Source organism: Pseudonaja textilis, chromosome 11 (assembly GCF_049901715.1).
Source record: "Pseudonaja textilis isolate UNSWEBS1 chromosome 11, rPseTex1.2, whole genome shotgun sequence".
In the NCBI taxonomy this organism is placed as follows: domain Eukaryota; kingdom Metazoa; phylum Chordata; class Lepidosauria; order Squamata; family Elapidae; genus Pseudonaja; species Pseudonaja textilis.
In genome coordinates this window covers 20,699,150-20,725,125 of record NC_142000.1, presented here as the reverse complement: position 1 = coordinate 20,725,125, position 25,976 = coordinate 20,699,150, and the positions used below count along the sequence as shown (strand labels likewise).

General features: G+C 42.9%; 1 long non-coding RNA gene across 1 annotated transcript; it reads left to right on the top strand.

Moving 5' to 3' along the window:
• LOC148124861 (uncharacterized) lies at positions 1–25,785 on the top strand. The gene is made up of 3 exons (XR_015744916.1): positions 1–68; positions 1,648–1,723; positions 25,738–25,785. It is a non-coding gene; the product is annotated as an uncharacterized LOC148124861 (long non-coding RNA).
• Positions 25,786–25,976: the final 191 nt, after the last annotated feature.

Sequence of the window (25,976 nt, the reverse complement as noted above, 5' to 3'; positions counted from 1 at the left end):
GTTGAGTTCAACCTGATTTAATGAGACAATTGAATCCCATCCATCGATGAGACCTGAGAGAGAACATTGTAATTACACAGCTGTGCATTTAATAGCACAGCACACAAGTTTAATGAATTGTTATTATTAATTATTTTTAATTAATAATTTAATAATAAATAAATCCAGCCCGTTAACCCTGGGCTGGTTATCATTCCTAAACAGGATTGTTGCAAAGGTAAAAATGGATATTCCACTGTGAGCATCTTGGTTCTCTGATGCATCATCGGGGTATGCTCAAAAAATGTCCAGATGGCTGCCATAATCCTTGCATTCCTTTGCCCCCCCCTGCCCCTATTCAAGGGTCTCCATTCACCATTCATTTTACCTCCAGGTAAAGAAAATACATAGCATTCTTCACCCGCTTCGATTTTTCTTTTCAATTCCTTCCAAATTGATTACGGTGATTTCTCCTCCTCCTTACCCTGATCTGGAATAGAATAGAATAACAGAATTGGAAGGGGCCTTGGAGGTCTTCTAGTCCAACCCCCTGCACAAGCAGGAAATCCTATACCATTTCAGACAAATGGTTATCCAATCTCTTCTTAAAAACTTCCAGTGTTGGAGCGTTTACAACTTCTGGAGGCAAGTGGTTCCACTGATTAATTGTTCTCACTGTTGGGAAATTTCTCCTTAGTTCTAAATTGCTTCTCTACTTGATCTAGATTTTCTACCTGCAAATTCCCTCCCCTACTTTATAGGAAAGATGGAAGTCAGGGGAGAGATTCATGGAAAACTCCAAGACCTACATATGTTGGTTCATAATTTAATATGCTGTTTCTTAACTCCCAACACCCAAATGGGTCCTGAAACCTGCCTATGTAATTCAATCTTCAACCTCAGAATGACTCCCTCTTAACCTCCTTTTATAACCTGCCCTGTTTAGTATAATTGGATTATCAATAATCCCCTGGTTTAGCAATGTATCCATAAAGGTTAATAGATTGAGGCCGTAAGAAGGGCATAAACTAAACTATCCTGTACGGTTGAAAAAAATAGATATAATATCCATACAAGCAACTTAAATGCTCCGAGTGTCAATGAAATTGGCACAGATTTCCCTCATCTCCTTTCAAAAAAAAATGTAGGATGAAATTCTAGACAAGAAACTAAAGTGAGATGGGAATGTAATCTCTAAAGGGAAAGATTTGGCCATTTATTTTAAAGTTGGCTTTCTGTATTTATCCCTGTAAAGAAACGGATCTGAAACAGAAATTCACATTTTCCAAAGCAAAGACAATGTAGTGAAGATAAATTCAATTTTTTAAAAGGGTGAATATGAATGTATATTAACCCAAACTTTCTTTAGGGTTCAAATGGATGCCCCTTATTGGCACAAAAATACAGGCATTATTAAATCAGAGACGAATGCCATAAAATGAATATCGCTATAGAGCAAGTCACATGCATTTTTCAGTTTTCCAAGGCATAAAAAAGCTTTGTTTATCATATATACTGCAGTCTATTAAGTGTGCAGTAGCGTTATGTCTAAAACATGCACGTTATCTCAGTTAAAGAAAGACTAGCAAGTTTTGATGGTTAAAAAAAAGCTAATTGTCACCTGAGCTTTGAGTGAGTCGTAATCTTTTTTTTTTTTTTCTTAAACAGGCAGTGGTGGGCCTTGTTAAAACAACAGCCACACAATCTTTGCAAAGCAGGCTAAAGCGAAGCCCAATAAAATAAGGTATGCCTGAATTCCCTCAGAAAACTCTCTAGTGTTAGTATAATGGATTGTGTGCTACATCTTGACTGATGAAGATAGATTGATGACCAGGACGTGACTGGGTTTGAGACATGGTCCTAAGCTATAAAAATGATTAGGGTGAGGTTGATGTAGCATGTTGGGTGAATCTGGCCATAAAAGTTGATAAGCCATGGTTGATGGCTCAGCTTCATGCTCTGCGAAGGAGTTAATTCAACAAACTGCAGTTTAAGCAAATGTCTACGGAGATTCCCCGTCATCCAGGTCCTGGTTGTACCAATGGCGCTTTTTTCAGGGGGCAACTGGACTTTCTTGTTTTCCTTTGGAAGACGTTTCGCTTCTCATCCAAGAAGCTTCTACAGCTCTAGATGAATCCTTCTATTCGCCTTCATCCAGTCAGAGCTGAAGAAGCTTCTTGGATGAGAAGCGAAACTTCTTCAAGGAAAAAGAAATAAAGTCCAGTTGCCTCCTGAAAAAAGCACCATTGGTACAACCAGGACCTGGACGACGGGGAATCTCCATAGACATTAATCGAATTTCACATTAATTGAAACTAAGTTTGAGGAACTTTGATCTCAGTTCCGAATGAACTGATATTTATTCCAAAGGTGCTTTTTTTTTTCAAGAGGCAACTGGACTTTCTGGTTTTTCTTTTGAAGACGTTTTGCTTCTCATCCAAGAAGCTTCTTCAGCTCTGACTGGATGGTGATGGAGAATGGATGCAGTTTAAGCAAATCACAGCTTAGCGTAAAGCACAAAACGGGCCTCTCATTCCCTCATTTACTTCATGGAGTAGTTTTGAAGATATATATATATATATATATATATATATACCTTCCTTTTTAAGGTATCCATTTTCCCCATTTGAGTAGCTTAGACTGAAGAGTTTCAGCCCTCAGGGGTGAGACGCTGGGTACATGAAGTCATCGTAAACATCTGGTTTCGGTTTGGTTGGGAACCAGCCTGGAGGCATGGAACAAGGACAACTTTATGTGATCTATTATTATAGTTGCACCATTAAACCAATCAGAGAGAGTTCTCAAAGCACCAGAAGGAAACGTCTTGTCCTGAAGGCTACTTTGTCACTTCTGAATCCACCTGGGTTGACCCCTACTGCCATGGCTGCTATGCTAAAGAGAAAGTGTCTCCCCCCGCCCCCACCATGTTCTGGGCCAGCCACTGCTACCTGGGAACCCCACAGAACCTGGAGTCTGCTTCACACAGACTGTTGCTCCAGTGTGGGGGTTGCAAATCGGACAATCACTTTGCCAATAGAAGATAATTTTTGTAGCTCAGGGTTGAACTGTGGGGTCCTTAGTGTTCTCTGAGCTTGGTCGTTTTCTTACAGATGTTTCATGACCCAGCTAGGTAATATCATCAGTGCTAGAAGGAAAAGGGGTATGAGGGGAGGAGGAGGACTGTGGAGTCCTTGGCGCTCTCTGAACTTGGTGGTTTTCTTGCAGACGGTTTATCACCCAGCTAGGGAACATCATCAGTGCACTTGCACTGGTTGGGTAATGAAACGTTTGCAAGAAATCAATCAAGCTCAGAGGGCACCAAAGATCCCACAATCATGTTCCTGTTCTCTGTCCTCCTGTTGGTTTGGGGGCATAGATTCAGGAATTGCCTGTATCTCTATGGGTCAGGCTCAGGTGGATAATAATTCTGATCCACCAGGTTGGTTTTTCTAGATGAAGTCTTACAAAAACCAACCAACCAACCAGCAGCTGATGACTTAGCATGACAATGCAAGAACCAAGTGAAGGATGACTTATCCAGGAGTCCATTGCTGACTGCAGGGTTCAACTTTCAGAATTCCCCAGCCAGAAATCCACAAGTCTTAAAGTTGCCCAATTTTGGAGACCACTGGCTATTGTGATGCAAGACAGCCGGTAGTTGATTACTGAATTGGTCATGGTGAAATGTGATGAAAGGACCAGTCAAAAAGAGTGTGGGTTTTTTTCCACTAGATTATGGTCAGAATGTGAAGCTCAATTATAGCCCATTCAGTAGATGGTTAACCCAGCAAAGCAGACCAGGCTAGCCAATCAAAGATGCCCAAAATAATGCTATCTTTATTATAAGATTATAGTAATAGATTCTTGCGAATCTGAATGTTCCTCTTCAGGATCACCTGATCATCTTTATATATACATTTTATTTTATTTTATTTTATTTTATTTGTCAATTGTTTACAAGATAATAAGTATAAGTGTATACATAGTTATGAATACATGAAATGGGTACATATAAGAAAAATAAAATAAAAATAAAAGAAACAATACATTCATGAAGATTGGCATGTGGGTATTAATTTAGCAAAGCCTGGCGATGAAATGGCCCGATGGTTGTTTTCAACCTCTTTTCAGAAAAGAATAACAGATGGAAGGGACCTTGGAGGTCTTCTAGTCCAACCCTCTGTTCTAAAAGCAAACCCTAGCCATTCTGGACAAGTGGCTGTCCGGGCTCTTCTTAAAAACCTCCAGCGTTGGAGCACCACAACTTCTGGTGGCAGGTCGTTCCACGGATTAATTGTTCTCACTGTCAGGATGCCTCTTTAGCTGTAAGCTGGTTTTCTTCTTGATTAGTTTCCATCCATTGATTTTGTTTTGCTTTTTCCCCCAAGCCAACCCGGATCCAGATAATTCCACTGGTTTGTTAAAATACAACTGAGCTTGGTTTGGATTGGAAGGATTTTGCTAATTCTACATCCGCTGCATAGGAATCGAGGTAATCGTTTCAAATCCGCTCAGTTATGAGCTTGAAAATGTTCTATGGATGGTTTGACTGAATGCTGGCGGAGAGGCCGATTGACTGACTGCAAGGGAACTCAAAGCCGAGGTTCAGGCCAATATTTATTGTTGCAGGAGCCGAACACTGAGGCGGTATTCTATGCAGGAGCCAAAATAGCCCCCTTTCTTTTAAACTGCCCCCTGGCCCTCCCCGTGCAGTGCAAATTCCTGTTATGCATAATGTATTATGAACTAGAATTTCTGGATAATGTCTCTCTTTATGAACTGCCTTATGGCTCTTTACTCCCATTATTGACCTCAGATTTCAATGCAACTCGTAAGAAAAGAGGCAATGTTATGGCGCGGAGGGATCGCTTCGTAAATGGGCTCAAAGAGAAACCCGGAACCTGGGAATGGCAGGGAGGGGGCCAGACAGGTCCTTTGGAAAGGAAATGCTATCAGGTGGGGGGCTTGGGGGAGGGGGTGATGGTAGAGAAAGCTCCTTTGGAGTCATTGGGAAAAGTCAAAGAGAAGTTTTTAAACCACCCTCATTTGTGATGAAGGAAGGAAGGAAGGAAGGAAGGAAGGAAGGAAGGAAGGAAGGAAGGAAGGAAGGAAGGAAGGAAGGAAGAGGGGGAGGGAGGAAGAAAGAAAAGAAGGAAGGAAGGAAGAAGGAAAAAGGAAGGAAGGAAGGGGAAGGGAATGAAGGAGAGGAGGGAGGAACAGAGAAGGGAGGGAGGGAGGAGAGAAAGAAAGAAAGAAAGAAAGAAAGAAAGAAAGAAAGAAAGAAAGAAAGAAAGAAAGAAAGAAAGAAAGGAGGAAGGGAGGGAGGGAGGGAGGGAGGAAGGAAGGAAGGAAGGAAGGAAGGGGGGAGGGAGGGGGGAGGAAGAAGGAAAAGAAGGAAGGAAGGAAGAAGGAAAAGAAGGAAGGAAGGAAAAAAGGAAGGAAGGAAGGGGAAGGGAATAAAGGATAGGAGGGAGGGACAGAGAAAGGAGGGAGGGAGGAAGAAAGAAAGAAAGGAGGGAGGAAGGAAGGAAGGAAGGAGAGAAGGAAGGAAATAGAGCAGGAAGAGAAAATTCCAAACTCCATCTTATGAAAGCTGGACCACAGATTCACAGGCGGCATCTTAACAGCTATTGTTCATCAGTTGCATTTCTCTTTTTTTTAAAAAAAAACAGTTACTGACATTTGTATATAATGACTCAGGTCAGAAACAGTTCACTGGTTTAATTGAGATTTAACATTTAGACATCAATCTTTCCTTTGCTTCATTGTGAAATGATTTCTACCCTCAGTTCCTTGCTCAGATTAAGAGTTACGGGGCTGGAGTTTTACCTATCCCACATTATATTATGCTGGAAAAGAGTTTGGAGAATCCTCTCCATTGTCCCTGAGTTAATTTTTAAGAGGAGGAGCTGCATCCATGCAGAGGTGTGTTTTTTTTTTTAATGGTTTAGGGCAGAGGTCTCCAAACTTGGCAACTTTAAGACGTGTGGACTTCAACTCCCAGAATTCTCCAGCCAGTATAGCTGAAGTTGAAGTCCACACGTCTTAAAGTTGCCAAGTTTGGGGACCCCTGGTTTAGGGGATGAAGTGAAATAAAACTCTTTTGATCTTAGAAAGGCAGGGAATCCTGGAAAGGAAAACACTCTGGACTGGCTCAGGGGCTCGTTGGTTGCTTTCAGTATCCCAAAACTGATTTAAGAAAAAAAAAAAAAGGAATTCTAAGGCCAACGCAAATCAAATAAACGTGGGAAATATCACCCCTGCTCCTTAGCCCTGCCAAAATTCTGGTTTGATGCTTAGTTTTCATTCATCCAGAATTTAGTTTTTCATTTCGACCGAGCCAGATTGCACAGATCTGAGACAGACATTGGGCGGTGGGAGAGTAGGGACGAAAATGGAAACAAAATTAAAATTAAAACAAGGGAAAAACCCTGAACATCTCAAGCGTGTTCCTTTTTGTTGTGAGATGAACCCCGCTCCCCACCCACCCCGCCATGAACAAGCCAGGGCTGTGGTGTACTTTTAACCCGGGTCGACCTCGGCCGTCAGAGGTTAATTTTAAGGGTCAGAAGGCTTTATTTCGAGGTATGGAGGCTGGCGCCCGCGAGAGCATTGCCCCAATTTGCAAAGAGACCTGGGTCCTCCGAGTCTATTTCCTTTTCTGCAGGCAAATTAGATAACCTTGGGACTGACATAATGCCCTAGCTAGGAGGCTCCGACGTTGGTCCTGCTTACCAAATTTCAGAGATTTACTTACCCTGGGGGTGGGGGGTGGGGAGTCAAAACGTTACACTGGTGACTTAGAAGTCATCTGCAAAGAAACTTGTCCCTTCCTCGGGATGGGTGCTCAAGGCTGTCTAATTTTCAAGGGGTGGATTGCAATTTTGGGTTTTTCGTTGCTTCTGAATGTTACTCAGTGGCCAAGAGTTGCCCCAAAATGAGTGTTTGGTTAATTGAAGATTTTTTTCCCTTCCTTCCTTCCTTCCTTCCTTCCTTCCTTCCTTCCTTCCTTCCTTCCTTCCTTCCTTCCTTCCTTCCTCCTCCTTTCTTTCTTTCCTCTTTTCTCCCTCCCTCCCTTCCTGTCTCCTCCCTCTCTTCCTTTCTTTCTTCCTCCTTCCTTCCTCTCTCTCTCCCTTCCTCCCTCCTTCCTTCTTCCTTCCTTCTTTCTTCCCTCCCTCCCTCCCTTCCTCCTTCCTTCGTTCCTTCCTTCGTTCCTTCGTTCCTTCGCTCCTTCCTTCCTTCCTTCCTTCCTTCTTTCCTCCCTCCCTCCCTCCCTCCCTTCCTCCTTCCTTCCTTCCTTCCTTCCTTCCTTCCTTCCTTCCTTCCTTCCTTCCTTCCTCCCTCCCTCCCTCCCTCCCTCCCTCCCTTCCTTTTGGAAGGAATTTCTTTCTACTATTAATTTCAAGGATTGAAGCCATTGGGGGAACCACAGTAGATCTGCTAGTCTTTAAGTTGTTCCAGGATATTGAACTGAGATCAAGGAAGGAGTCACCGGGCTGTCGTATTTTATCTGGCCCATCAGGCTCTCCAAAATTCAAACTGAATTATACACTTTTTAATGATTTTAGCTCTTGTGACCAGGAGTATGTTTTTAAGCCTCTTTTTTTTTACATTGAATCAACTCTATTTCTTATGAGATTTCTTGACAATGGTTGAGTATTATTTTATTCTGTTAATTATTGAGCATCCTGGGCTAAACTTATTTCCCAAAGCATTTCTTTGTGTGTGGGGGGGGAACATTTCTCTGTGGGCCACCAAAATTTTCTCACGGACCACCAATGGTCCCTGGCCCACTGCTTGGTGGCCACTGGACTAGAAGAGTTGAGCTTGTCAGTACCGTGAAAGGAGACCCAGGCGGAGCCTCAAAATACTTGTCGTTAAAAAATGGTCACCAAGGCACAAAAACAGACCACGAGAAGCTCAATGGGGTACCCACCCCCCATCGCCAGTTTGCATGGGGATAGGCTAAGGACCCCGGGTTCGATAGGTTACCCAGATGGGCATGCCCGTTATCACCAGACCAAGCCTACCCCACCCCGCTCCCCGGGTCTCGTGCACCCTGCACGCCTTCCCAGATGCGCCGTGTTCCTGCCACCGACTTGCCCACCCGTAGAACAAGATGATCCCCAGATGCACCTTTCCCCTCCCCTTCCCCTCCCTTGCCTGGATCCATCTGCATATTTTTATTGCCACTGTCAGGAACACGAAAACTCTCTCTGCCAGCACTCAGCACTGGAAATTTATGGGCCGCCTCTGCTGGAGCGAGTGGCTGCCAGAGAGAGAGAGAGAGAGAGAGAGAGAGAGAGAGAGAGAGAGAGAGAGAGAGAAAGAGAGAGAGAGAAGTGGGGGGAGTGGAAGAATGATGGAAGACAAAATGCCTATAAACTGTTGGCCCTTGATTTATGGGTCAACGTAGCCTGGTTGGTAGGATCTAGCCATCCTCCTTGGGCTTTAGCAACTCCTGGATCTCTGTTTGTTTGGCTCTCTCTCTCTCTCTCACACTCACACACACACACACACACATGCATACGCAAGGACGGGCAGACACACACAGGCACGCACACACAGAGAGAGCCTCCCCCTCCCTCCCTCCTCTCTCTCTTGCCTTCCCTGTCCTACTTTGGGTCCTGAGTCAGCCCAGCTGGTGGACGACAGCGATGCGAACTCTTCTGGTGCAGACAGAGCTAAAGTAAACAATTGTGATCATTCAGCAGGCAGTTAGCAGCCTCTGGACAGATGAGCAGGGCTGAAGGGAGACCACACACGCAACCCCCTCCCCAGACCACACAGGGGCCAGACTGCACTGACATTGCACGCAACACACACACACACACACACACACATGCTCCCACATGAACGACCGACACTTCTACTCTGCCTGCTAAGAATACAGGGTTTCTCTTTTCTCTTTTTTCTTTTCCTGGGCCCAGAAGACATTGCAGAAATGGTCTTCCTAAATCATCCCCTTCTTCTTCTTCTTCTTCTTCTTCTTCTTCTTCTTCTTCTTCTTCTTCTTCTTCTTCTTCTTCTTTCTTCTTCTTTCTTTCTTCCTCTTCCTCTTCCTCTTCTTCTCTTCCTCTTCCTCTTCCTCTTCTTCTCCTTCTCCTTCTCCTTCTCCTTCTCCTTCTCCTCTCCTCTCCTTCTCCTTCTCCTTCTCCTTCTCCTTCTCCTTCTTCTTGGTCTCCTCCTCCACCCCCCATTATTATTATTATTATTATTATTATTATTATTATTATTATTGAAATGGCCTTCTTTTGTTTCTGATAACACTTTGGTTGCCAGGGATGGATAGCATAACAGGCATTTCTGGTTTTTTTTACTCGTAAACGGTCCACCAGGGTTGCTTAAAAGTGAGATGGCCAAATGTACAAATTTGATCCATCAAAATTTCCCCGCTAGGTCTTGATTTAAGCGCTACTCCTAAATGGAACTTGGTTAAGGCTGGAAGAGTGAGGCATAAAAGGTTAACACTGATTTATTGTTATTCATGATCGTGATTCATACGAATGATGGTTGAGACAGTCAAGATGTAGACCTGTAGGTATTCTACCCTTAGAACAGAATAACAGGATAACAAAATAACAGAGTTCTGCTGGAAGGGACCTTGGAGGTCTTCTAGTCCAGCCCCTTGCTCAAGCAGGAAACCCTATACCATTCTGGATAAAGGGTTGTCCAGTCTGTTTTTAAAAGCCTCCAGTGTTGGAGTTGCAACTTCTGGAGGCAACTTCTGTTCCCTGGGTTAATTGTTCTCCCTGTCAGGAAATTCCTCCTTATTTCCAGGTTGAATCTCTCCTGGATGAGTTTCCATCCGTGGCTTTTTCTCCTGCCTTCTGGGGCTTTGGAGAATAGGTGGACCCCCTCTTCCTTGATGAAGCTGCCCTGATGGTGGGGGTGGGAACAGTGAGGGCAATGGAAGCAAATTTGGGCATGTAGATGGGTGCCGTAGCTGAGCCAGGAAAGCCCCCCACCCCCACCCCCAGCCTTAAAGGACAGGAGGGCGTTTTGGGGGGGGGGGGTGACCCTTCAGGGCGAGCAAAGTGAGCAAGCTTTCCATCATCCCACCACTGGGCGCCTCAACTCCTGCTCTGGGGGCAACGCCAGGCCGAATTCCAGGCCCGGCCTCTCCCTTCTGCAGTTCTTCAAGGGCCTGCAAAGAGCTCGGGATCTCCGCTTGATAAGGTCACTGGCAGGGAGGGGGAGGGGGAATTTTCCACTCTTGTGGGCTTTCTGTTCCCCTCCTCCTGGCACACAACCTCAGGATGAATCAGTTAATCTGGCCAAAGATCTTTCTCTTGCAAAAGACCAGAAAGAAGAGGGGTGGCGCTTAAGACGGAAGACAAGCTATTGTCTCTCTTCCTCCCTCCCTCCCCCTCCCTCCCTCTCTCTCTCTCTCTCTCTGTCTTTCTGTCTTTCTATCCATTATCTGTCCCTTCTATCATCCATCCTATCTATCTATCTATCTATCTATCTATCTATCTATCTATCTATCTATCTATCTATCTATCTATCTATCTATCTATCTATCTATCTATCTATCTATCTATCTATTTATCATCTATCTGTCTCTCCCAGCTTGTTTTCCTATCTATCTATCTATCTATCTATCTATCTATCTATCTATCTATCTATCTATCTATCTATCTATCTATCTATCTATCTATCTATCTATCTATTTATCATCTATCTATCTATCTATCTATCTATCTATCTATCTATCTATCTATCTATCTATCTATCTATCTATCTATCTATCTATCTATCTATCATCTATCTATCTATCTATCTATCTATCTATCTATCTATCTATCTATCTATCTATCTATCTATCTATCTCTCTCTCTGTCTCTGTCTCTCTCTCACACGCACACAAACACACACACACCATTACTGGTCTCCCATTCTTATTCCACTGTGACAAATGAGAATCAAGAAATCTTATAGGCTGCATATTCCCTGCATGCACCCTTCCCTCCCCACTCCCTCTCCAAACACAAACAGCCAAATCAGTCCGGATCTCTTGAACAAATGGACAGGTCATTTGGGATCAGCTTCCCCGCTGGATCAAAAAAAAAAGAAAAGTTTTTCCAGATATAAGAGACTTTTGACAAGGCCAATCTCACAGCAAAGCAGCAAGTTCTCCAAATCCTTGCCTTTTCTAAAAATTCAAATTTTGTGTTTTGTGTGTGTGTGTGTGAGAGAGAGAGAGAAGGGTGGGAAGAGAGACAGACAGACTATGGATGGTTCTTCCATCCGCCTGAGAAGGCAGCAGGCGCCTGTTATATAGGCAAAACCAATCTACCTACTTATTTTGTTTTGTTCTAAAAAAATATTAATTATGTGTCCAGAGTTTATAAGGCAAACTTTTAGGCCACATCCTTCTATCTGTGGGAAAGCAATTCCTCTCAGGTTTTGCTTTTCCAAGAAGAACTTTGGGGCCAAGTTGGGTCAGCTGGATGAAGTTCTTGTGCTAATTATCATTACCACATGACCAAAGGGGGTTATGAACAGCCTGTCTGCATCCTCCTCAGCTCTCCTTAAATCCTGAGGAAATTTTTCAGGAACAGCAAACATCTGGTAGGAACTACAAGTATGTCCCACGATGACATCATGATGTCTTCACTCCAATATCAGGAATCTGGCGATATTAGGCAACATTGATTGCATCATATATTTGTTTTGCTTGAGAATGTCCTGATACATTGATTTACATGGCTCGTCCCCCCATGTCTTCAGAAAGGAAATGCGGTCACGAATGTTGACATCACAATTTTTTAAAAAATCCGAAAGCAGTTAAAAAGCCTTATGAGAATGATGCAGACAAATGAAGGCTATCTGTCTGTTGTGGTTAGCTGGCAGCAGGTGCAGATGGCTGAGGAGAGCGATGACTCTGATGAGGGGCCAGGACCATCAAGGAGTGGACTGCTGCCTTCAGGGATTGTGGGGGCTGGCAGCAGCAACAAGGAGGTTCCCGAGGAGCCTGTGCCAAGTGTGGGTGAGCGCAGGATGATTCGTAGAAAAAAAACAGCTGGAGCAGCACGGGTGACTCGGGAGTAAGGATGCAAGGTAATAGCCCCCCCCCCCCCAAGAGGATAAAAGCCAGGTTTGGAAAAGCGTTCTTTGCAGACAGCAAAGAAGCTCTGAAACTCAACAGGTGGACATCTTAGTTCGTGTTTGGAGAATCTTGAAAATTAGTTCTTATCTCGGGGTTTTTGGCAGCCTTGACAAACAACTTGGCAAGGGTCTTTCTTGTCAGAGCTAATTGTTGGAAAGCAGCCTTTTAACAGAATTGTGATTAAACCTTAAAAGGTGGGGGCTGCTGGCTTTGTCTGCGTTTGCTCTCTGGGGACCCGGTTGGGTCAGAACACCACCTCAAGGGGAAAAATAAAGAGAAGGAGGAGGAAGTCAGAATTTGACTAGCATTTGAACTTTTGACAACCAAGGATAAAATTAAGCTGAAATGGCTGGAATTTTAGGTTCGATCCAGAAGACCAATGCCAAAGTAGGTCAAGGATTCTTGGTCTGATTTATTAGATATGAGATGTGTAACAAAGAGCTGTTGCTAGCCCTAGAACACCCAAGAAACGTTTCTCAACTCTAACATGGATGCAACTTTGATTTACAGTCCCACCACAATAGGTTTCACAACATTTGCTGTGTCACAAAGATCTAAATCCTGCTGCATTCAATACAATAGCGTAGATCCAAGTCATAATCAATAACGCAACAACAATCATAATCAAAAATGATGTAAAATATATTCATCAGGAATTCTGAGATCTGTTCTAGGCCACACAACTTTCTGGGTTGCTTAGAATAGGTATGGCCAATAGATATTTTAGGTCACACAAGGTTGTGGCCACACATATTCTACAATATTCACACAATATTACATATTCACACAATATTCTGTAGGAGCCACTGTCTGCTCTCCTCCACTATCTGCTATCAAAATATTATCAATTAGGATCGCTATTTTCTGGCTAGGATTCCTATTTTCCAAAGGAGGAATTCCAAGGGATTAGAGATCATGGATTTTAATGGACGTGTTGATCTCACAAAAGCCACAGCCAATCAGATGTCACATCTATGGTGACATCACTAAGGAGAAATTTTTAAAAAGTAGAATATTTTTAGTTAGTCATATGATTCCATGAGTTAGGAAGGCAAACAAGTATGTTAAATATAATGGTTAGGATCATAAAGTATCTGGTTTTTGGCTTGTTTTCCGTTGGTCAGATCTAGTCCTTGTAGTTGGCAGCCTCTGTTTTATGGTTTCGTGTGATATATGAACCCAGGCACTTAAGATTTATCCAATCTATCATGGTTAAAGCAATTGTGGCTTTGTGAGAGGATAGGGCCCAGCCCCAATTTCCTAAACATTTTATAGCTCTTTTTGCTTTAATCCACCTCAAATTACTCTCCCGTGTGACTCTCTCTAGTTGCTTCTTGACCTTCCTTCAACTTCCACAACTCTTCCTTTTGGCTCAGCCCCAGTGATGTCCTTCCTCCCCAAAGACTTCTACAGTGTATGGGAAGAGGAGTGACTTGGGTGAGGGGCTTCCCTGAGCAGAGTGCTTGCTTTAGGGCAGGTCAGTCCCAGGTTCCAGAGGAAACCAAAGGTCAGCTCGAAAAGGAAATGGCTGTTTCATAAACTCATTGCCAACTAGCGAGAGCAGTGACTCAGGGCCTCACAATGCCTTCAGCCAGGCGGCCACAACTTCCTCCTGTGCTTTGGGTGTCCAGTGGGATGGCCTTGAAGCAGCTCAGGGCCACCAAAGGCCCCACAGCATGTGATTTCGGCAGCTGACCTCGAAAGAGAATAGAATAGAATTCTTTATTGGCCAAGTGTGATTGGACACACACAAGGAATTTGTCTTGGTGCCTATTTATTTATTTAATGTATATTGCCGCCTATTCGCCCATGGCGACTCGAGGCAGCTTACACAATGTAAAACCATATTTAAAACAAAAAAATAAAAATAAAAAACAATAAAAACTAAGAGGATCAAATAAATTAATAAGATACAATAGAACAAAATCTGCCCCGCCCTGACAACAGCAGATCACAGTAGCCATTTGATGGGCTCCATCCTGTTCTGGGTTCCCCAGGCCCACTGGCAGAACCAGGTCTTTAGCACCTTCCGGAAGAGTATTAGAGTGGGGGCCGTTCTAATCTCTGGGGGAATGAGGTTCCAGAGAGAGGGAGCCACCACAGAGAAGGCCATTCTTCTGGTATATGTCCCTCAGGGTATATGTCCCTCGGGGATGGGACCCACAGCGTTCCTTGCCTCCCTTCTCTAATGGGTTGGGTAGATGTGACCGGCCAGAGACATTCCCTTGGATAACCTGGTCCCAAGCCATGAAGGGCTTTAAAGGTGACAACCAGCACACCTTGAATTGCACCCAGAAGCAAATCGGCAACAAATGCAGCTCTTGCAGGAGAGGTGACCCTCCTCTGCACAAAACCATGTGGGCCGCTGTATTTTGCACCAACTGGAGTTTCCGGATGCTCTTCAGGCAAATGCTCTCAGTGTACATAAAAGAAAATATATTCATCAAGAGTAAAGAATCATCAAGTGCAACACTTAATGATAGTCAGAGGGTACAATAAACCACCAAATCATACCAGGAAACAGCCAATAAAAATCATTAGGATACAAGCGACAAGGCTACAGTGCAGCAACTCCATCTCCAACAACATGGTAGAAAAAGATTGTTTTTTCTTCCACGAGTTGAAAAAAATGGAAATGTTGGGCTAAGGTGAGCCTCAGAGCATTGCAGAAAAAAAAAAAGAGGGTTTTGCAATCTGGATCACTCATCCCATTTTCCTAGATATGATTTTTGAGGAAATCGCCATTGTTTACACGTTAAGACATCCGTCATGGACTACAAATCATGATGAAAAGCTTCATTCAGCAAGCTAAGCCAAAACAAACATGGTTGATCTAATAAGGTAAGACAACATCTACTTAGAATGTTCTTTAGGGCACAGCTTGTAATCTGGTGTGAATTAAAGGACGTTCATGTCTATTAAGGACCACTCCAAGTCATAGTTCTGCTGATAGTTGGATCTTGGACTCACTGTTTTGATTCCTATAGCTTGGAAATTGACAAGCAGATTCTCACCAGCTTTACTTCACCAGCGCAAATATCTTTGGGCCAGATATGTTCCGGTCTGCCTGAGCAAGTTTTGGACATGTGACTGAAAAAGATACAGAACTAGCAACTTCTAGGAAGAAGAGATAGCCTAGATATGAAGAGGTCAAGAGCAAAGAGGTTTTGCTGATTAATCTTAGGAGTATTAGACTAAGATGACTCGTTTTGCTAAGCTAGAGGTTGCTGACGTATGGTGTGTTCCATAAAGCTTAATCAGATAAGTCTGTAGTAGGTGTTAAGCCATCAGCCGGAGTTTTCAATGGTGGCTTCCCATAACTCAAATAAAATTGGTCTTACTAAGAGAGGATTCAGTCCTGTGCAGGACAGTTTTTTAAAATCATAAAATGGTTTTAATACCACCAAAACAGTAGCCCATCCATCTTATTGCTTCACTTCCTGTGACCACACTTGGTTCAACTCCTGGCCAAGATCTCCAAAGAGTTGATCTGAAATGATACCCAATTCTCAGAAGATGTTTGAAGATTTCTTGCATTTTTCTCCCCCGCCTCCCTTCTCCTTCATGTTTCCTTCAGTTTGGGAATCTGGAACTTTGGAAGGTTGAGCATTTGGACTGAATTAAGAACAGGATCCAAGCAACGTCTTCGTCCGCTTCCTCCCTTATGCAACAGGATTGCTGGACACCTCCAATCTGGCTGGGATTTGGCTCCGTTTGCAATTTGAAAGGAAACAGCACAATTGGCTTTTTCCCTGATACTTTTTCCTGAGGCAAAATTCTCCGCGTTTGCTGAAACAATATGAAATGGAATGGTTCCCATCCCTATTTTGAAAAGAGAGAAAAGAAACTCAAGTCAATGAAGATTTAAATTTAGATCTGTGGTCTCCACACCAAGCCATCCAAGAGTTTGTGTCTAAGCAAGAGAAGGCTGCTAATGTGCTGTTGCCTTCCCTCTGGGTCAGTTTTCTCTTCTCTTCTCTTCTCTTCTCTTCTCTTCTCTTCTCTTCTCTTCTCTTCTCTTCTCTTCTCTTCTCTTCTCTTCTTCCTCTCCTCTCCTTTCCCCTTCTCCTCCCTCTCTCTCCTCCTCCTCCTCTCCTCCTCTCTCTTCTCTTCTTCTCCTCCTCTCCTCTCCTCTCCTCTCCTCTCCTCTCCTTCTCTCCTCTCTCTCTCTCCTCTTCCTCTTCTCTTCTCTTCTCTCTCTTCTCTCTCTCTCTCTTCTCTTCTTCTCTTCTCTCTCTCCTCTCTTCTCTTTCTCTCTCTCTCCTCTTCCTCCTTCCCCTCTCCTTTCCTCCTCCTCTCCTCTCTTCCTCTCTCCCTCTCCTCCTCCCCTCTCCCCCTCTCCTAACCTACCTTTCCCTACCCTTACCCTACCCTTTTTTGTAAAAAACCAAACAAACAAACCAATGCATATCTGTTGCATAGAAGAGCAAGACACCTTTGGTGTGTTACTCCTCATCACCGAAACATTATATTAATTAATTCCCTTCCCACTATTATTTAAAAAAAGAGTAACTATGTTTTCCACGAACATTCCACTGCAGGATCCCCATTTATTTATTTATTTATTTTTGTAACTCTCGACTGGTAGAAAAATGGAAAAATGGAAAATTCACCTAGAACAAAGGGAAGAGATCTCCATATCTCTGACAAAGTCAATTTTTGTTCACAACCCAAGAATAGTTGCAATGATGACCACCAGTTCAGAAGACTTTTACAAGTGATGAATCAAATTCTGGGGAGAGGGGAGAGGTATAAACTTCAGTTATAGAGCCATGGATTTTCCAGTTGTTGCTGTTGTTTTAAATCTTAAGTTATATATTTCACAGAGCAAAGCTACCACCCCAGACATCAGGTCTCTCTTTAAATTTGATTTAAGAACAACTTCCCAGCAAATCTGAGTCGGCATCTGGTATTGGTCTCTCTATCGTCCTTCTCCCTTCGCCACTCCTTCTGATCTGGGGTTTGAATCTTTGCTCTGAAAACTCTGATAAATTTCTTCTTTCTTTCTTTCTTTCTTTCTTTTTTTTTTAAAAAATACCTCCACTCCCTGAACCTGGGGAGATCAATCTGATTAGCTCGGGTGGCTCAGGAATCTTTTGCTGGTAGATTCCACTTATCAGATGGCTGCTGGAGGTTCCAGCTTAGACGATGAAGAAAACTGACATGAATCCCAGCGGAGCATCAAGGCCGAGAGCCGTTATTAATTGGTTTCAGTTACCGAGGATTGAAAAAGGCAGAACTGTGTGTAATGCATTTTTCTTTTAATCTCCATCGTTTGATCCAAGCCAGTCCTTGCAGTTTAACATGGCCAGGAGAAACAGGGAAAACGGGTGCGGATAGAATTCACAGCAAGGACTTGAACAAACTCCCGTGTAGGTGTCTTTACTTTTAACAGCCTTTCAAGGGCACCATAATCAGCGACATCTCCAGAATACAGAGTGTCCTTGACTTATAACAGATCATTTAGTGATCCTTCATGGATACATCACTGAAAATAATTGATGTGTGTGACCGACAAATAATTAGGGTGAAATAACCGGTGTGTTTGTTCTTGGACATTCACGAGGGAAAGCCTATTTATTTATTGGTCACAATTACTTCCATCTGATCTTCTGGGAGAAAAGTCCATCAGAAATAGCCAACAAGCCATGTAAATGATAATAAATCAATATTCTAAGATGCCATCAATCCAATAGATCATGTCCAACTGTTGGAAGGTCATATCTCAGAGACCTTTTTCCGGTTGTCACAGAAGAGATCTGTTGACCAGGCCCTGTCAGGTTATTGTAAAACCATCCCCTGACCATCTATGGAGGTTCTCCATCCTCCAGGTCATGGTTGTCCCAAAGGCGTTTTTTCAAGAGGCAGATGAACTTTCTGGTTTTTCTTTGAAGACATTTCACTTCTCATCCAAGAAGCTTCCATTCCCCACCAATCTTGTCAGAGCTGAAGAAGCTTCTTGGATGAGAAGCAAAATGTCTTCAAAGAAAAACCAGAAAGTCCAGTTGCCTCTTGAAAAACCGCCTTTCAACCAAAGATCCCAAGTCCTTTTTCCCCCCTTCCTTTTCTTTTCTTTTTTGCAAATCGGCAGACTTGGCGACCCAGGTAAGCATCAGGGATGGTTTTGCTGGACTATTTGACCTTTCACCTCTTCTTGCTAAATAGACTTAATTGCCACATTGGCCTGTCATTTGAGCTACAAATAATTCTGCTGAGGTCACCCAAAGAAAGCTTGGCTTCTCAGCCACCATCAGGGAGCCTCTAATTTAATCCTGCAAGGAAAGAAAAACACCAAAGGCATTGTGGCTGGACAATAGACCAAGTGGTCTCTGTGAGAAGAGATGGAAGCCCAAAGGTAAGGATTTACGGGGGTGGTGGTGGTGGTGTATTTTCTAGTATAAGTTATTTGTCAAATGTTAGCCAAACTAATTCCAGGACCTTTTGAAGTATTACCTGAACCCAATATCCAATTCCTTAAGTTAAAAACAACAAAGTATAATGTGGGAAAAATAAAGTAGAGGATTGGGAGAGAAAATCAGACAAAAAGAGATTAGGAGATTAAATAACACAAGGATATTTGAGTAAATTGCTTCAAAGATCTTCTTTCTTCTTCTCTTCTGAGCATTGGCAGAGAATATTATTAGCTTTTTTACAGATGCAAGTCAGACGTAAGTTGCAGTCTTCCAACACAAACTCTCTCTTTTTGGATTTTTAAAAAATATGGTCCGTTTTAGAAGGTTCCCTTGTTTCCATATATACTTGCTATCTTGCACAAACTGCCAGTTTCCCTGGATCCCAGAATCTGATAGACTGATGAGGTTGGTCCCCTGGGATGAGATCTGAAAATCAAGGTGTCAAGATTCAGGTTAATGTCAGCGTTCCAACGAAACTCCCCTTACTCATTCAGCACCCAGAAACAAGCAAGAATTTATTGGGGAAGTCATATTGGCATATCTGGGAAACCCCAAATCTGAGAATCGCTTCCCCAAGAGAAATTCAAAGATTCATCCCCTGCCCCCATAAGTCCATCACATGGCCCAATCAAACTTCATCCCAACTGGAGCCATTCCTCCAGACCCTCCTCTCCCGGTGAAGGGCAACTTGTCCTTGACTTCTAAGACAGAACGTTGCTGAGTCTAATCTTCTACTCACTAAGAAATCCACCCCTCCCAAATTCCCAGGCACTAAATGTGACAGCCTTGAAGTTTCCAAGTAAAATATGGCTTTCAAGGTTGACACAAGGTAGAAGATGTTGAAACGCTTCTTGACATAGACAGTGCCTGGTTGAAGCCGGTCCTTGGATGGCATAAAAAAATGGCCATTAAAAACAGACTCAACCATAGAGTACAACAGTTTACGGTTCCCAAGAGATAAGGATGGGCAGAGTGTTACCAATTTTCTGAACCCGAGAGGGGCACCCTTGCTTTGGGGAAACGAGCGTTAGCACCCTGCCTACGTCTCCTTCAACTTCTCCCAGCTCTTTCTTGTGTTTCCTCCTTTTCCTTATAAAGACATTGTTCCCTTTCAGCAGCAAAAACACTAGTGACTCCAGGGGTCCATGACCTTTGGACTGCTAAACTCTCGCTAACTAAATAAAAGCAGCGCAAGAGAGAGTGAACGAGCATAAATCAGGGGGGCCTGACAGAGACCACCTGGTATGTGCTTCCTTGCTACAAGGAGGCACCAAACCGATGGTTCTCAGCTGCTGATTTAAGAACACCACCTTGGAGATGCAAGGCAGGGGGAAGGGAAATGCAATCCAGTTAGGAATGACAGTGTTTCAATTTCCAAGGTGGGGGGGTCTGCCATAAAGAAGAAGGGGGTCAATCTATTTCTCCAAAGCACCTGAAGGCAGGACGAGAAGCAACTGTTGGGAACTCATCAAGGAGAGGAGCAACCTAGAACTAAGGGGACATTTCCTGAGAGTGAGAACAATCATCACTGGAGGTTTGGAAGCAGAGATTGGACAGCTCTTTGTCTGAAATGGAAATAGGGGGCTAGACTAAAAGACCCCCAGGGTCCCTTCCAACTCCGCTTTTCTGTTATCTTCTGCCCAACCCAACTTCAGTGAACCAGGAATGAGGGGTGCTAAGGGTTGTAAGAACCTGGCGTGGAAGAACCGTAAGAAGAAGAAAAACGAGAGCTCTTCTTGAAATGTTGCCGGTGCTTCACTGTTTCCCGTTTTTAACAGCCCGAAGAAGGCTGGAGATCGAATAGATGCAAAATTTGTGAATGGCTGCTTGTTCTTGACCTCTGAATGATGAACCGAAGAAGCCCCTTCATACGTAACCCAAGTTTGTTTTTTAAAACATTTTTTTTTACTACTTTCTAACTGAAACTTTTACAATGGCGTACATGCAGCAAATCTCTATTTTTGCGCTCACAATTAGCTTCTGATGGGAGATTTTTGAGAAGCAGCAAGAGACCAAAGCTATTTTTATTACGGGTGGTCCTATGGTGACCACCCACCCCTCAATCTTCTGGCAGCTGTGGGTTAGTGAAGGAAATGAATATTTGGCCCCGCCTCTTACATTTAGCTCCACCTACTGTCACTCTGATGCACCTGCCTCTGGACAGGAGACGAGAGCGTTGGTTGAAAAACTAAACTCATCGCTGCTTAACCCCTGGATGGAAGTCTGCAGCAGACCATCATGTCTGGAGGTTAAAGGAGAAAACTGGGCTAAGAGAAGGGTTTTGATTTCATCTGCTCTGTGGTTGTTGATCAGTTCGTGGTCTCCATCCAATATTTATCCTTAGGGAAAGTTTGAACCGCTTCCCTTTATATCAATTTTTATGAGTAGATCTAAAAAAAAAAAACACTGTAAGAAAGTGTTTGCTCATGCCTTTTGTTCTTGCTATTTACTGTTGAACAGACTGTAAGTAAAAAATGGCAATTGTTTGACATGCCTAGATTTGCTGGAGCTTAGAAGTTTTGCAAAAAGAAAAAAAAGAAAAGAAAAAAAGAAAGAAAAATAATAAAAACAATTTTCATTCATAAGTGAATTACCAGAAGCTGGCTGGTGTTTCTGCAGCGCTCGTCCTTTTACCGCCTATTCAAGCCCCTTTTCTTCAGCGTAAACAGAACTAATCGCTCTATATCCTCTGTATATTGTTTCTTAATATGAATGAAGCGAAGCAGGCTAACTGGTAGTTGTTCAGATTATTGTCTAACGTAAACTTCGAATGGGCTTTGAAGGGTGGAAGCTTTGCAAGCGGAAAGCAGAGCTGAGTAACCACAACAACAATCTGTAGTGTTAATGTGGAGCGGTAAATATTCGCCCGACATTAAGAAATTGGGATCTCTGTGTCAGTTCATGAAAATGTGAACTGACACATTGTTGTGTCAAGAAAGGAAGGAAGGAAGGAAGGAAGAAGGAAGAAAGGAAGGAAGTTTCAGAAAGAAGGGAGGGAGGAAGAAAGTTGAGAAAAAAGAGAAGGAGGAAGAGAAGTAGAAAGAAAGGAAGGAAGAGAGGAAGAAAAGAAAGAACAAAGGAAGGAAGGGGGTGAGAAAAAAAGAAAGAAAGAAGAGAAAGAAGGGAAGGAAGGAAAGAAAGAAAGGAAGGAAGGAAGGAAGGAAGGAAGGAAAGAAAGAAAGAAAGAAAGAAAGAAAGAAAGAAAGAAAGAAAGAAAGAAAGAAAGAAAGAAAGAAAGAAAGAAAGAAAGAAAGAAAGAAAGAAGCAATCAACATATGGTGGCTTAATGTTGAATAAGCTAACTCTGTGTTCAAAAATAAGTGAATCCTTCTGGGTTTTACGGAGTTTTAATGCTGGATATCTGCAATCAAACAGAGAAGAGAACAGCACTGTAAGGAATATTTGGCTATTTTCTGTTCTGCCAAAAGAACCCAAAGCAGCTCACATTTGTTTTTTATTTTCCTTTTATTAAATCACTCTTCAAAACCGCTCACAAAGTTTAAGTTTATACAGTGACAATTAGTTTATGGTGTTTCTGAAGTGGATTTAGATTTGAGTGATAAAATTACAGGCCAAAATTACAACCATGGTGGAAAATACTGGTTTGTGTTTGGCTTTGCATACCACAACTGAAAGATCCCCAGGTTTTTGCCCATCAGCAGAAGGAAGTCACTATAACAGGATCTGCCTTTCCAAAATGCAAACTGGATTCCAGGACATGCCACAATAGATTTGTATAAAATGAGCAGGGAATAACTTTGCTTCCTTTCATTAATGGGTGGGGGGGGGATATATATTTGTTCTCAAAGTTGGCAGGTTAGGAAAAGAGTAACTGAAGTTGCTCTTATGCAGGCTTCTTTGAATTAAAAAAAAAACAGATTAAGGAATGACTTAAAACAATAAATCTTGGATGGTTCATCCAATCCCAAAGCTTGGAAACGGTATAAAGATGGGTCAATCACACACCACTCTGGAGCCCCATGGCTTGCTTAGTCTTGGTCTGGCATCTTGGGGTGCAGCCAACCCTTTTGGCTTGTCAAAGCAGGCTTCATTGTTTACTGCATTGTACAGAACCAGGAAACCATGGTTTGTCATGCCCGTCGGAATCTGACTCGGAGGAGGAGGACGAACAGGGAGTGGAAGTATGGCTCCATTGGCTGTGGAGGAAACTGGGGAAGGGCAAAATCTGGCTGGGCAGAGCAGGGGAGAGGGAAAACAAGGGAGAGGGAGTTTAGAGGAAGACACAGGCCCATCCCCTCTTCATCCTAAGGGCACGCAGGGAGGAATGGAGAAGAGAGCAACATGAGTTGCGTGGCTTATGTGGGAGGAAAAGGCCCTGATTCCCTTCATTAGCTGCAGCTGGGAACACAGTGTATAAAAGAGGAAGCTGCGCACAGGAAGCTGTTGGGAGCAAACATGACTTTATCTTGTACGGTCATGGGTTATCTGTGTTCCTGGCATCTTCCCAACCATGTGAGTTTTGCTGTACCTTCAAGTCTGAAATTCTTGCTCCCGCCTTGCCAAACTAATTACTTCAGTTTGGCTTGTTTGGACTTTAAGCTACCGTTTGTATTGACCATGTTTTGGACTTAATTTTCTACAGTTAAAGGCTGTTCCTGGGAGAGTTTTTCTCCAGCCAGAAGGGAACCTGGATATTGGGGGCAAAGTTGGAGATAATAAAGGGATTCTTATTGCTTATTTGACTGTGTTGCCTTTGTGCCATGCCCTGGGTCATTGCATGGTTAAACCAACCATGGCTTTGTGAAACATGTGGGGAGCTCAGCTTTACAAATGTAGAACTGAACCCCAGAGATTGAGAGACGCTATTCTTTACAAAAAAATTTATTGAAAAAAAACATTAAAAATATTGAACGTGGTGGTCTTCTTTGACATACTTTTCAGTCAAAACATTTTACGTTTGAAAAGATTGAAAGATATAAACATTTATGTATGTATGTATGTATGTATGTATGTATGTATGTATGTATGTATACATTTAAGCTTTGTACCATTTTAGTTCTTATTCTTGTACCTCAGGTATAAGATCTTTCGCCTCATTTCTACTTCATCTTAAATTCTTATTTCAGTTTTGTGAACACCCTTTCATGTCCCTCTAATAATAAAATTTGTTCCATATTTTATAATATCCTGATTTATCTTGTTCTTTCCATTCTAGTGTCAACCTATCTATTTCAGCACATGGAAAAAATCTTATCCGTTATAGCATCTTCACTTGGAATTTCATTTGCTTTCTAATTTTGGGCGAATAGCATTCTTGCTGCCGTGATTACGTGATTATAATTAAATAGGTATCAGCTTCATTAAAGTTCTCTTCCATTATTCCTAGTAAGAACATCTCTGGTATATGACTAATTTTAACCCCATCATTCCCTCTAGCCATGACCAAATTTTGTACCAAAACTCCATGGACGATCATGGTTAAGCCAACCATGGCTTTGTGCAACGTGTGGGGAGGTCAGCCTGAACATTGTAGAACTGAACCCTGCATGATTCAGAGATGCCATTCTTGAACTTAGCCCAGAGGTTGAATGGTTGGTCGAGTTTCCATTTTCCACATCTTTCCAGGCTGTAAGGAAGGCATGCAGACTGGATACTCAACACGGTTGAAGTCTGGCCGGTCTCTGGAATGTTTGCTTTTAGAATTGCAAGCAAGATGGTTTAATTTCAGATCCCTTTAGGTACGGTGCGACATTCGGCATTCCTCTTCTTTGTAAAATCTGAGGAGCTTTCATTCTTCGGTGTATATTTTAACATCCAAGGTCTGCGAGCCGCTTTGTGCAAATTCAACTGCCCCTCACCCCCTTCCTTCTTTGCAATCTTGCAATCGTGTCATGCAAAAAGAAAAAAAAATAAGCACCCCCTCCTCTGCTATCCTCCAAAACCCAGAATGCCAGGGGAAGTGGGGGGGGCTTTGAACCATTTTGTAAAGTTGTCTCTGCAGCACTCTCTCCCCCCTCCCACCTCCCTCCCAGCCGGCTTTTATTGGCTTCTGCAGAAAAGTTTCCATAAGGGACAGTCATTTCCTTTCGAGGCAAAACAAAAAACAAAACCAAAAAAGAAAAAAACCCTAAAGAATCAAAACTCTGCGAGATGGGAAAGTTTGGACAAATAGACGGGATGAAAGAGCTGGAAGCATCCGAGAGGCTACTTAAAGCAGCATGCCGAGAGGTGCCGAAGCAAATCATGCTGGCATCGTCATGATTTTTGCACGCCTGTAGATCTGCTCGACGTCCAGAGAACATTTTTGCAAACATCTGGCCTGCTCTGTTTTTTGGACAGGGTGGGTGTGTCGCCATCTTTGCTTGTAGGGGACACCTCTGTCAGGACCGCAGGGACAGCGTGAGGGGAAGAACCTGTGCATTGGGCAGGCGTGTGCTAATAATATTTGCCCATGAACCTCTTTTCCAAAAATCTCTCTTTCCCCTTTTAAAAATCTAGGTCCAGTTATGAGGGTTAAAATGTAAGCGATTAGAGCATGGATCTTCAAACTTGGCAAGTTTAAGACTTGTGGACTTCAACTCCCAGAATTCCTCTTCCAGTCATGTTAGCTCAGGAATTCTGGGAGTTGAAGTCCACAAGTCTTGAAGACTCCTGATCTACTGTATCTATCTTCTATCTCCCTATCTCCCTATCTATCTATCTATCTATCTATCTATCTATCTATCTATCTATCTATCTAATCCAAGGGTCTTCAAACTTGGCAAGTTTAAGGCTTGTGAACTTCAACTCCCAGAATTCTGAGCTAACATGACTGGAAGAAGAATTCTGGGAGTTGAAGACCAGAAGTCTTGAAGACTCCTGATCTACAGTATCTATCTTCTATCTCCATATCTATCTATCTATCTATCTATCTATCTATCTATCTATCTATCTATCTAATCCAAGGGTCTTCAAACTTGGCAGTTTAGGCTTTGAACTTCAACTCCCAGAATTCCTGAGCTAACATGACTGGAGGAGGAATTCTGGGAGTTGAAATCCACAAGTCGTAAAGCTGCCAAGTTTGAAGACCCCTGGATTAGAGGATCCATAACTAACTGGGAAGCTATGAGACATTTCACCATGGAGGTTTTTCAAGAGTGGAGGGAATGGGAGGGAGAGAGAGAAGAGGCTGGATAAACATCTGCCAAGGATGATTTACAACGACAGAGTCCTGAAAAAGACCACAGTTTGAGGAGATGCCCCGGAGACTGCTAATTTTCTTTTTCTTTTTAGGAGAATAGTAACTCAGGACAGTTACTTCATTTGCTGAAGTTGTAATGGTATCAAATGGAAAAGGTAATTTTTATCCCCAAGCAAAAGGTACCAATATTTAGCAGGGTGGTTTGTTCTCTCAACAGTAGTGACCAGCTAAAATTTCCAGGGCTGCAGAGATGCTCAAGATCAAAGCTGGCTCTGTTTGCATCCAAAGCTTCAGCGACAACAAGATTGTGATACCAGAAAGATCTATGGAT